Source organism: Osmerus eperlanus, chromosome 5, assembly GCF_963692335.1.
Source record: "Osmerus eperlanus chromosome 5, fOsmEpe2.1, whole genome shotgun sequence".
Taxonomy (NCBI): Eukaryota; Metazoa; Chordata; class Actinopteri; order Osmeriformes; family Osmeridae; genus Osmerus; species Osmerus eperlanus.
Genome location: NC_085022.1, coordinates 22,813,063 through 22,826,229, shown reverse-complemented (window position 1 = coordinate 22,826,229; position 13,167 = coordinate 22,813,063). Strand labels below are relative to the sequence as shown.

The 13,167-nt window shown below is 40.5% G+C and overlaps 1 protein-coding gene across 4 annotated transcripts in view; it reads right to left on the bottom strand.

The window, feature by feature from the left end:
- lingo1a (leucine rich repeat and Ig domain containing 1a) overlaps positions 1-13,167 on the bottom strand; it is a 114,377-nt gene that overhangs the window by 23,204 nt on the left and 78,006 nt on the right. Inside the window, exon 1 of one of the 4 annotated variants that reach the window (XM_062462751.1) lies at positions 535-639. The exons of 2 other annotated variants lie outside the window; for them this stretch is intronic. The gene's annotated coding sequence lies outside the window, so the exon portion shown is untranslated. Of the gene's footprint in view, positions 1-154; positions 640-13,167 lie in introns of those variants that run through there. One more of the 4 variants, XM_062462747.1, reaches the window with a different exon arrangement.

Below are 13,167 nucleotides of genomic sequence, written 5' to 3'. Positions count from 1 at the left end.
ATCCCGTCTTAAACTGCCGCGCTCCGTGTCCAAACCAAACCTAGCACCAAAATGAACCAGTCGTTTTCTAAGTTTCCTTTCAAGAACTGACCATATCAATGCCACTGCAACACTAACAGCAAGCAAGCCTCAGGGCATTTTTCTACCGACTCACCTGCTACTGTTACTGCTTCCAAACATCCTTACGCATATCTCCCAATGGCAACTCCCAGCACTGAAGAATCTAATTGAGACCCACTACCTCAAGTCCTTTGCTTTGAAGGCCACGTTCAAACCAGATACGTGTCTTGGAGATTCCAACAGTGTAAATGAATAAATAAAAAGTGATAGTCCGATAGAATTGGTCAGTTTTCAATGTCGACTGATGTGCCGGTTCTTCTACGCCCAGCTCCCCCTCAGTAAGAAGCGTCCAATGCGCCTTTATGTCGTCGGATAAATAAGAAAAGCAAGGTTGCGATAGTGGAAAACAACTCCCACGCATTTGTTCCAAAGCCCACCGTTCCCTCTCCTAGTAGCTGTCTGCAGCAGACTTACACGATGATCGTGTGACTGCCGTCTCTGGAAGAAATTCGCTTGCTTGTAGTCGAGGGAGGGACATATCCTGTGGACGGGGTGTACCCTGCTCCAGCCATGGTGTAGGAATATCCAGAGTGCACGCACGTGTGCGTGTCTGCGTGCGTATGTGTGTTTGATCATCAAATTTGACGCATATTAATTTACACGTGATTTATTCATATCACGTTTTGTTTACCAGCGCATTCGGTTTTCTGATATATTAACCTCCTACTTCACAGAGATGCATAACAGAATAAACGTAAAGATAAACATTTAAAATAAGAAAAAACAATTCCTTATCTAAAAATAAATTGGTCAATCAGCCATGACAGCACAATGGACATTCATAAACTTTCAATAAATTTGGATACATTCTTAATTTAGACCTTTTTGTCTATAACTAGGTCTTTACCTGTTTTCTGCATGTGAGATGGGCATGTGTTATGTGTGTGAGAGAGAGAGACACAGAGAGAGACACAGAGAGAGAGAGGACAGGGCAAGACAGAACAGTGTGATAAAGAAAATAGACGAGAGAGAACCAGGCAGAGAAATAAAGAGAGAGATCTTGCAGTAGTACCACTGACGAGGACTTGGTGGCACTATGAGCTTCAGATACCTCACTCAGACTTGAACTGCCACAGGTATTTATAGCCCAAACAATCTTGGGTAAACCAATACTAGGGGTTTGTGTTTCACTTTTAAAAAATTTGGATATCCTCTTATCTTAATGACCAGACACTCACACCTCCTACATCATTTTTTCCATCCCACAAGTTTTTGGAAATGGAAATATAAAGGCTTCACATGTTTAGTACATTGTAATATCAGGGTTTTTGCATTCACACACATTTTTCTTGCTGTTTCTTGCTATAGGTGCCACAACAGGTACAAAGCCTGCTGTTAAATCAGATGGACTGGGCCTGCCTTCCTTGTATGAGTATTACTACAACCTAAAGACCAATAGCCTGTTGACCAAGGGAACACACTTACCATGTCAAACACTTACAGGAAAGCAATAGCCAACTTCTGCACAAAATAAACAGATTTGATTATAAGATAAGTGAGTATTCAAAGGATGTTTCAGTTCAACACTTTCTGTTTTGGCATCTGCTCTCATGTTGCGATCAGCTACCATCTAGCCTCAGAGCTGCACATTTAAATAGTAGATGGAACTACCATACACATGGCCATCAACAATTCATACATCTTTCATCCAGTTATAGTATGACAAAAACACTTCTGTACGTGACCGGAATTTCCAGAGAGAAGATGGTATATGGTTTCTGTGGTCAGGGAGACTTGGTTAGCCTAAACAAAGGAATCAACACATAAAGCAATAAATATGTTTTTGTATTCTGGTTGCAACACTTTTAAAGTATAATATTAAGATAATATATAGATAAGAATATTCTAATGTTGTGCACCCATGAAAGCCCATCTACTGTACTGTACCATACCATACGCTTTGCATGACTTATAGATATGCAGTACTTGTATGCCATTGCTACACATGAACAGTTTTATAACCTTGCTTAGGCCTCTGTGTCAGTGGAGTATGTTAAAAGACTTCTCTCCCTCAAAGCATCCTCTAGACAGATTGCGTGGAGTCTTTAGAGCAACTTTAGCCATTGATGCATCCCCACAACATGTGAATGTCCTCAGCATCAGTTTATGCATGGGCCAGACACTTGCTTGGATGCCAAAGGGGTTCATTCCACAGAGCAAAAATACCTCAGCTTTCGAATGCACTACACTGACTACAATGTATGTGTAGTCAAGGCAACAGCTCTGCTGTTAACTCGGACAACTAAAATAACCATATGGTGACAGGAGCGTGAGCGATAAAGTCAAGGCAAGGTTTGGGAAGCTGCACACCTTTAGGAGTGTGGAGGGAAGCTGACATTTCAGAGGTTTCTAGTTTTCCTTGAAAGTCATTGTTGTCCTGTTCTGTATTGACGTTCATTTCTCATTGTCTTCCACTTAGTTTCACAAATGTCGTCTTTTTCTTTGTCTTTGTCCATTTCTATTTAAATGGAGCACATAGTGGTTCTAAACGTAACTATCAATATACCTTCAAACTAAGCTGAACTTATTTTGCTCACTCAGTCGAAATATCAACATACCAAACACATACCAACCCATGCAAGTTAACCGTTTATGATGTCACAGCTGGCCACAGCTCTTTCTGGGTGAACAGTCACGTTTAATAACACTTCAAACTGTGTAAGGGGTACTTAGATTGGGAATCCCAAGGAAGTGATGTCCATTAGTTGTGCTGAGTACATTCATGTTGGCTGAGTTTAACCTGCTGGGCTATGGAGTGAATACAGGGGCTGTATGGCTGAGCAGATTTTGGCTTACTTGGTTCAACTGTGTGTCTTGTGGGGGTTGCAATACCCATCTCAGTAAGCGATGAGCCCTGGTTAACCTGGTTTAGGAAACACAAGACAAGGGCGTTCATCACACTAGCACGCCATCAACAACCAGGCAGAGGTAACAAAGTGATGACAAGAGCTTTTAAACCAGACATGAATCATTCATGAAGTGTTTTAATGATCCATGCTTGTGTGCTTCTTTCCTGTCGAGTAAACTGAAGTGGTTATATTATGATGTTTCGTTCCATTATTAAGTTAATTGAAAAAAGGGCTTGTAATATTTTGAGCGCATTAATTTGTAATTATTGCAAACTTATTGACTTACGAACCACAAAAGGGCACTCCACTTCTCCATACTGAATGAACCAAAGAAGACACAGGTGTGAATAGAACACCTGAATAGTAAACAAGTGTATGTCACACACAGTATGGTATGGTACTTTTCTTGCCAACTCAACAGTGGTGGCACCCAATACAACACCCTTCATGTCAATATCTCCACCCCCCCCAATCAGATCAAAGCTGTAGCCTACAGTGCTCCCACTGCTGTTTCAGCAACTCATCTAAATTGTTTTAGCACCACAGACAGATGCAGCCCTTGCTGTAGCACCACAGACAGATGCAGCCCTTGCTGTAGCACCACAGACAGATGCAGCCCTTGCTGTAGCACCACAGACAGATGCAGCCCTTGCTGTAGCACCACAGACAGATGCAGCCCTTGCTGTAGCACCACAGACAGATGCAGCCCTTGCTGTAGCACCACAGACAGATGCAGCTCTTGCTGTAGCACCACGGACAGATGCAGCCCTTGCTGTAGCACCACAGACAGATGCAGCTCTTGCTGTAGCACCACAGACAGATGCATCCCTTGCTGTAGCACCACAGACAGATGCATCCTTTGCTGTAGCACCATGGACAGCTCCTAAGAGTATTTGCTTTACAGCTACTGTATATGAACTAGAGCGAGTCACGCCTTTTGTGGTCTAACCTGTAACCTAATCCTCCTGACAATTTGGATCTTTAATATTAGTATACATATTCCATATCACAAGCACACATTCAGTATTGCATTTCCTCGCCATAAATAACTTACAAAGCACAGTTTCTGTGAAAGATTTACACTTCTAACACCCATGTTGAAGTTAAATGCAACATTTGAAATACATTTGGGTGAAAACACCTGGTCCATACATCTTGTAGCTAAATTAAGGCTAGCACTGAACCTCTCAGTGTCATGTAAATTGAAAATATTATTAAAATCATGAACAGTCGAGAACTGTAAAACAACTGACTTCACTTTAATAGGAACTATCCATCCTGCCTGCAACATGATGCCTCCAACGACAAAGCCATGTCTCGGCCAAGTTTTCTACCTACAGTATCCTCACTTTTCCTCACTTTTATTCTTTAGGTTTTTGTGTCTTTTGTTGTCTTATGTCAAATATCTGTTACCCTCTCAAAGAGGCCACTCTGACCATTACAATTTGGCTGTGGCAGAGCCAGCGGCAGCTTAGAGAGAAAATAACAGACATCTCAAGGGAATAAGGGCAGTGGTAGAGGAGAGCATGAAAGTCAGGGGTTGATGGCTTGTGTTTGAGCTCTGAATTTGCAAGGTGCAAGTATAGTCTGAGGGTTGCCCAATAAACCTAGTCTGGCATCGCTAGAGCGATTCGGAAGTGTGCATTAGTCAAATCTCTCAGTTAATTTTTTATTTCAATAAAAAATTGAAATAATCCAGGAAAATTGTCCAGGAGGAGCCGGCTCCTCTGTCATCGTATCAAATAAGACAATTTTAGATAAGAGGATGTGATTGGAATAAACCGGGCCAGGTTGGCTGGAAATCTTTCTGAACGAGAGGGTGGCCAGATGTATGTGCCAGAGCAAATCATACATTAGCTCACTGATTCGTCTGATTCTGATTCGTATAATTCAAAACCTGAGCAGCACTCCCCACTTGAAAACAATAGAGCATTTTCAATTTGAGTCAGTGAGTCCCTCCAGATTCAAGTCTTTACTTTGTTTTCATGTAAAGCAACGTACAAATACTGTATATAGTAAGTGCAACAGATAATCAAGGAATAGGACGACTCTCAAAGCTCATCAGTAATGAGAGTTGAAAAGATATTCTGTAAATGACAGCTTTTCTGAACATCAGAAAAACTTGACAAATACACTCTTTGGTTAATATTGATGCACTGTCCAGTTTACTTGTCGTCCGTCAGATTAAGAGGTTGTTTAGGTTTTCTAGCCAGTATAAAAACCCTTACACATACTCTAATTGTGGTATCCTCTAGATGAAACAAACCAAAGCAACACAGGAGTAATTAGGATTCCTGAAATAGAACTAGATGCATTTGCCAACTTTAACGACTACCCACCATGAGGCAAAGGCTGATTTTTCTGTGTGGAAAACATAGGGCTTTCATTTTGCCAACAGGCTGAAAAATGTGTTCCTGGATAGACAAGCTATTATGAGCTGTGCCCAGGACTCAGACCCCTGTATATATTTGGCTTATGGCCTCTGAAACAATGGTCTTAATTTATTTTTTCCTTCTGCGAGGCGCAATCCATTGCCCAGACAGAGCGGCCGTCATCACATTGCACAGACAATAGCCTCCTGACACAAGCTCTCCTTGTAAAATATGTTGTAGGCCCTGGCTTGCACCGCAACACACACGGTCATGCACAGACGCACAAACACACATCTAATCCGGCCCCTGATCAAATCTGGGAAGGTGGATGTGTTGCACATGCTAGGTGAGTAATCGCTATTTCTGGGGGTTTGGGAGTGCAGCACACAGACTTGTAGAAAACACACCTCAAGGGCACTGGGATTTCAATCACTTTAGACCAGCCAATGTTGCTTTAGTAAATTGTTGATGGCCAAATCCGAGGCTATCCCTTGAGTGATTGCATGAAGTCTATTGTTTGGACCATTTTGTGTCAGTCGTGATTCACTGAATGAATGTAAAAAATGATGCCTTGGATACAGAAACTAAGATGTGAAGGCGAAGTCCGTGAAGCGATGAGGCTTCCTGTCCAATGTGAGTTTGAGTATGTCTACATGCAATGGACATACTTAAATCGCATTTCCACCCTGACAAGGTTGCCAAAAGCCATACATATAAGAGTATAAGCCAGTGTTGACCCCCCTGAGAATTCTATTATGAAATATTCCTTCAACATGACTTTCCAAAGACCTAAATGGTTTGAGTTCATGATCTTCACAGATATAAAAACATGCATAATACATATGAAAATCACTTGTAGAGAAAAGTAAAGCTTCTGGCTTACTTCCGACTTCCCACCATTTAAGTATTTTTCCTGGGTGAAAAATGCTGTCATGCTTTAACTGTCACTCATATTACAGAGTAGAGAGCAGCCACTGGCAGCTACTGTGTGTCACCAGATAGTATGACTGTCCATGTATGTAAGGCCATTTAAGTCTACAACTTTGTGATGATAAATCATTAGAACTTATTGTACGCTACCACATATGGCATTTAAATCCGTATTGCTTGTCTATATCTATTTACATTTAGCAGACACTCTTATCCAGAGCGACTTACAGTAAGTACAGGGACATTCTCCCCAAGGCAAGTAGGGTGAAGTGCCTTGCCCAAGGACACAACGTCATTTGCATGACCGGGAATTGAACCAGCAACCTTCTGATTACTAGCCCGATTCTCCCTAACCGCTCCTGAAAGCGTACAACATAAATGACCTCAGACCAGGCCACAACACAGTGTCCATGGAATCTCATTATTTCCATGCAGTTGTCAAGCAGATTACAGAGTTGAGAAAAATGTATTTTGTTGCCCAGCTTTATTTGTTTCCAGGTAATGACCATCTCTCAGTGTGTCGCTTCTAGCAACACACTGGTCCTCATGCGGGGAGAGATTGAAAGAACCTCATTACTAGGTACTTTCCCAGTAGAACAGCACAGAAATCCTATGGTAAACAGTTGTCGTGTCCCTAAACATTTGACGGAAAGGTCAAATATGACTCTTCTTTTCTCCATCTTGTAATTAGTTAAAGCCACACATTCAGTTCCACCAGATAATAGGCAGGCAATGCAGTCTATTATATTAGTCTATATTTTTCTAAAGTAGGCTGCATTCTAATAGACTCAGGTATAGGCACAAATGAAAAATGAATGCAAAACTAATTAAATGAAATTATAAATGACATTTACATTTAGTCATTTAGCAGACGCTCTTATCCAGAGCGACTTACAGTAAGTACAGGGACATGCCCCCCGAGGCAAGTAGGGTGAAGTGCCTTGCCCAAGGACACAACGTCATTTGGCATGGCCGGGAATCGAACTAGCAACCTTCAGATTACTAGCCCGACTCCCTAACCGCTCAACCACCTGACTCCCTCCCTTACGACCATTATGACAATATCCAATGTTAACATTTAGGCTGGTAAAAGGTGTAAAAAGGCTATGAATTCAAGATTTAAAACCAACAATCACTGAATCATTTTTTGAATGTTCCCAATATGATCAAATTTGCTTTCATTTTGTACAGTATGCTTTCACAGGTCCTGATTTTAGTATTTATTATGACATCCTCTCTTGGCTGTCATTACAAAGATATATTCTGGGTACAGTGCTATGAACAGCTGTTCAGGATTCTTTGCTCTAGGATTTTGACAGCACATCTTGTCAAATATTAAAGCATGTTGTAGAGACCCTAACACACATGGGGTATTTTAAGAACATTCTTTCCGTCAGGTCATGCAGATGACATTCTCTCATTCTCAAGTCTGGGAAGTAGTATCGTTGTTTTATACATTCATTAGTGAGCCCGTCTCTTATTAAAGATGCTGTGCTGATAAAGGAATGCTGGACAACTATTCACTATTAAAACGTCAGAAAGCCCCTCATGTTAAAGATTACGTTCCTTATGTTAACTGATAAGGCCAGCCTAGGAGGTTGAATTTACTAAATATTGAAACACGAATGACTATGAATGTAATATAATTAAATGTCTGCTGTATATAAAGTAGACAACACTTTTGAGTGTATAATAACCCTGGTCTTTAAAGACACATTAAAGTTTGTCTTTAAGCAAACTTGCTAGAGCTCATTCTTGGTGCAGAACATGAACATGTTGCTTGCTAAAGCTCATGATTCTGTTGCCCTGCTAGTGGGCAACTTCAAGCAAGGTTTTTTAATGATTCACGCTCGGTGGACATTGAAGGTTGCAGCAGAATACAGAAAAGAAACCAGAGGCTACACAGGCATGACAATTTATGGTCAGACTTTTCCTCCGGTATCCTACCGATACCAAAGCCAATAATCTCTCGGTGCTCACAGCTGGACACAAACAAGCGCTGGAGGAGAGAAGGAAGTAAAAGGGTGATTGTGCAGCGTGGGAGCTGATGACCAGCTACTGATACATGCAGGGTGACATATGAGATAAGAATTATCGCAACATGAAACAGAAAAAGGGTTATGATGTTCTCTACCTCTTATCGCTTTGACACATGCACTATACATTGTAATCTGCATGTACTTCAAGAATGTATCTAAGAACACAAATGTTTTTCGATTTTAGACCCCAAGAGTTACTGTATAGAATACGTTAAGATCTCACCTTGAATTTCATAAGTACCATCCCAAGCCAACTTGTTAGAAAGAGTTTGAATTGGTGCCAAATACTGCCACTAGAATATATTCTATATATTATTTTTTTTCAACCTTGTTTTGGTCCAATGTCTTCCAGTAAAGACCAGAGCTGACTTGAAAGAAATTCTGTAAATAATTTGCAGTACTGTTTGTACTTCATACAATTGCACCACCCTATCTTTCTGACCTTCTTAAAGCTCCTTGAGGGTGCAATAACCTCAAGATGCAGGATGGTTGTCAAAATTAATAAGAAAATGTAATCATAAAGCAATTCTATCTCTCTGACTGGAAGATTCAAAAGGATTCCTGGGTCATGTGTCCCCCAGGTCTCCTCATGATCTTCAGCCCGACCACAGACCACTGGGCTTCAGTACCCTCCTATGAGCATACTAAACTGACCACTGGGCTTCAGTACCCTCCTATGAGCATACTAACATTGCGAAGGTTAAAAGAAAATTATTTTCATTTGTTTTTGTATTGGGTAAAATTGGGTAAACACAACGATGGTTCGTTATGAACCTTTGGGTCATGTGACCCGAAGGCAGCACAAGGGTTAAAGCATGCTGTATTTCCATCATTTAAAGTCCCTGTTGTGATTCGGACACCTTAAGGAGTCTTAAGGAATGTTTTGATTGGATAATGCTCTTTGCAGCACTTTGCTCATTTGACGGTGAAATGTACTTGATGGTGACCGTCATGTCAATCACTTCAAAACATGCAAGACGCTGGTAGAATAAATCCTAATTTCAATACAAGCAGAAACAGCAACCCGTCAATCCGTGTCTAACCACGGGTGATGTCAATGCTTGACAGACACTGAACACAAGATCAGACTGCTGAAGGAACGATGCAGCTCCTCTGTTCAAGGTTATGCAACACTGGATCCTGAAGGGGTTTGTTTTTGTAAATAGAGTATATTATAGAAATAAACTTGACAATTATGTATGTGTAATGAGGGTACTGCCAAGTATTAATTTCATCAATGGTAAGTGGTACTCTTGATATGAATAAAGCAAAATTGTTCAATTGATGCAGGCAATTGTATAAACACTCCAGTTTCTAGGTCAATGTAATTTGGGTTTTCATCAGCTCTTGGAAGGTTGATGTATAATTCATACTGAAGCTTCCCAAATGTACTCCATAGATGTTTTCAAGGGAGGGGGGTGTCTCTGGAAGTTTATAATGCTCTGCAGTGTTCACCATGCTCTGCAGTGTTCACCATGCTCTGCAGTGTTCACCATGCTCTGCAGTGTTCACCATGCTCTGCAGTGTTCACCATGCTCTGCAGTGTTCACCATGCTCTGCAGTGTTCACCATCCACTTAAACTGAATAGCAAGTCTCCTTTTCTCTTCAAGATTGTGTTGGCTTCTTAGCTACCTAAAACAAAAAGTGAGAATTGCCAAAAAACCTTCTACAGCATTTTTTTGGGGCCATGTAGCCAAGAATCCTGGTAGTGGAATTAAAAGCTATCAGTTTAGACAGTTATGATGTGTATCTAAAGGTAACATTATCTTGCAAATAAAACAATTATAAAATTACAGGAGCCCACAAAAGGTGGTAACTGCAGGGCTTCAACGTTTGCAATCCCGATAGATTTTCAGTTGCATTTTTAGATATGGACGGAATGTCTCAAGAGGTATTAGGGCTGACTCTTGGCAAATCATACTGCACTAAATTGTGAAGGGCTAATTCCTTTTACTTTATTATTCCACTATCGAACATTCCAGTAACCTATCTTCAACAGTATCATCAGGATTACAAGCAATCATGGATAGAAAAGGGATTAGAATGGCAACAGAGAATCTGAGCACAATCATGTTGATGCATCTCTTTCGCAAATGATGCATTAGCCTCCGTGCCTCTTCAATGATCCTTGTCCCAGATCATTAAAGCACCTTCTCTGAACCCCCGTGCTGGCACCCATCATCGTCAGACGCCTTTCCTCTCTCCAGTATCGAGAAACCATTCCTCCCATACCACAAAAAACAACACCAAACAAATTTCTGCTCAATGTGGAATAAATAACTCCTTCCTAATCAATTATCTTATTTTCTTTGGTCGAGACACATTAGTTACTGCCACATGGTTCATGAGAAGGTTGTTTGTCAAACGGCTACTTATGCTTTTGGCAAGATGCTGCTATTAGATGGGTTTCTCTCGTGTAAACATGATCCACACAGGCTTTTCAACACAAAAGCTAAAAATGATGGAGAATTGATCATGTACTTGCTCAACATTGTTTAACTCTACAGATAACGTATGAGTCCATAGAACACAGAGGCAGCAAATGATGATGTCAGACGGCAAACATGCCATTAGCACATGCTAGCCGCCCTACATCGTGGCTGGCACCATCAATAATTCTTGAGACCACCGCCATGACGAGCAGAGGCATTGTTCTCGATGTTGGATGGTCCGCCCATTGAGCCATGGAGACCATTACTGAGACCCCTGTCCCATCAGCCCCGGCACCATTCACTGTAACCTATCACGCTTCAGTGCTACAATGGCCAGGGTAATTGGCGGTATCCATTAAAGGCCTGCTTACTGTCACACTCTTACCCTGTCGATCTCTTCACAAATTTTATTTTATTTCATACTTTGCTACTGTGGGTGGTCTCTCCGTGATGAAGGGTTCTACTGTGGGTGGTCTCTCCGTGATGAAGGGTTCTCACCTGTACTCGGAAAGACCCCGCAGCTGCTGTCTCTGATAATGGATTTATGTCACAAATGAAGTCCATTTCAGAAAAATTGATTTATTTGAAATATAACACTGTAAATGACCCATTTCTGCAACAATGAGAGGAGAGGGAGCATCTGAATGGATGTTGTGAATTTTTCTGAAAACACCTCAGGTGAACAGCAGTTCACATTGAATCAGAACATCTGAAGAGTGCGTGTGTGTGTGTGTTCATGGCAACTCAAGGATAAAAGTTCCTAATTGAAAAACATGCCATTTACTCTCACTGACGTTCATCTCTCATCCTCTAACCTCATTTTATTATTATTAACTACCTTCGTTTTTTATATTGCAGTGGTCAGGTCCACATCTCTATACCAGCTTGCCTCTTACATCACTTACTGTCAACAACATCTTCCAACCTTGCTACAAACCTTGTTAGCAACTAAGCAGAGGGAATAACCAAGTGCTATTAAGTCTCTGTGTCAGGTTACATGGATGTCTACGCAAGCAGGTGGAAGTGTGGATAGATCTATAGAGTGGGAGGATTTTTCTTCAAACTATTTTTGTCTCGTGAATATGTGCGTGTGTGTGTGTGCACGTAGTGGGTAGCAACATAATTAAAAGAAAAGTACAGCCATTAATCCAATGGATTAAAAACAAATCTATCCCATGGATGATTTTAAAGCCCATCCAAGCAATTCGAAACTCATTGATTGCTTGAGAGAGAGAGACAGAGAGAGACAGAGAGATGCTCTGGCTCATTGTCAACTAAAGATGAATAAATCCTTAACCTTTTGAATAAAACTACATCCTACATACAATTATTGCAATACCCTGTCTGATAACTGTATTCGAATACATAAACTGTTTTAGAAATCCCTAACTCCTCTGACATATGATGCAGAGAGATCAATATGTTCATATACAGTAGTATATTGAACAAACTAAGTCATCAAAATGTGTTCCCACCAATAGCGTTTCACATTGATCTCTTTTTACTTTCATATGAAAGACCAGTGGTGACTGAGTGCCAGTTTAGAAAAATCATTTAGACATTTTATAATATGATATAAATAAATTTCTCTGTAGGTGGAATGTTTAACAGGCAAAAGAAAAACAATACTGTAACTTACTGAAAGACTAGAGTGTAGTTGGGAGAGCAAGAATCAATAAAAAAAATCTAAATCTAAATCTGATCACTTGATGAAGTGGGATTTACAGAAGCTACAGACTACGATGCCACGACATTTCTTCACCTGCAGTATATTCCTGAATGCCAGTTAACCTGCTGTCTGTCTGACTGTTACTGTCTGATTCTTTAGTCAGCCAGATACAGTCTATCTACTGTATCTGGCTGTCTATCTTACTTCTACTTAAGCACCTCTCTGGAATAACCAAGAACATCCCAGGGGAAACTGAGTGGAATTCATAAAATTCAGTCTTTTGGTCTTCTAGTCAATCTTTCAACATATTTACACGCGCATGCGCGCACACGCACACACGTCATCACAGCAGTTTTTGACACACACGCTTCAGAAAGTGTATGCGTGTAAAAAACTACTGTGATGACCTTCATGTGTTGCAATCCTTAAATTGGAAATTCCCTAAGAGCACATGCCTAGAATACATCAACACTGTTCTAATGGAAAATGTTCTATACTCTATGATCTATTTATATATTCTATGATGTACATTATTTACTAAGATCTTTACTTGACCTAGACTGTTTATGTGTACTGTGTTAGCAACGTAACCCAAACTATCATGTTATTAAAATGGCAATTCATATCATGGTCCAATAAGACTCATAATGTTGACCATCACTTTCCTCTATACCTTTAGAATATATTTTCCTCTATAACTCAGGAAACAAAAAATCCAAATTATTTTTTCAACCTTTCCAGACCTGTTTTTCGAA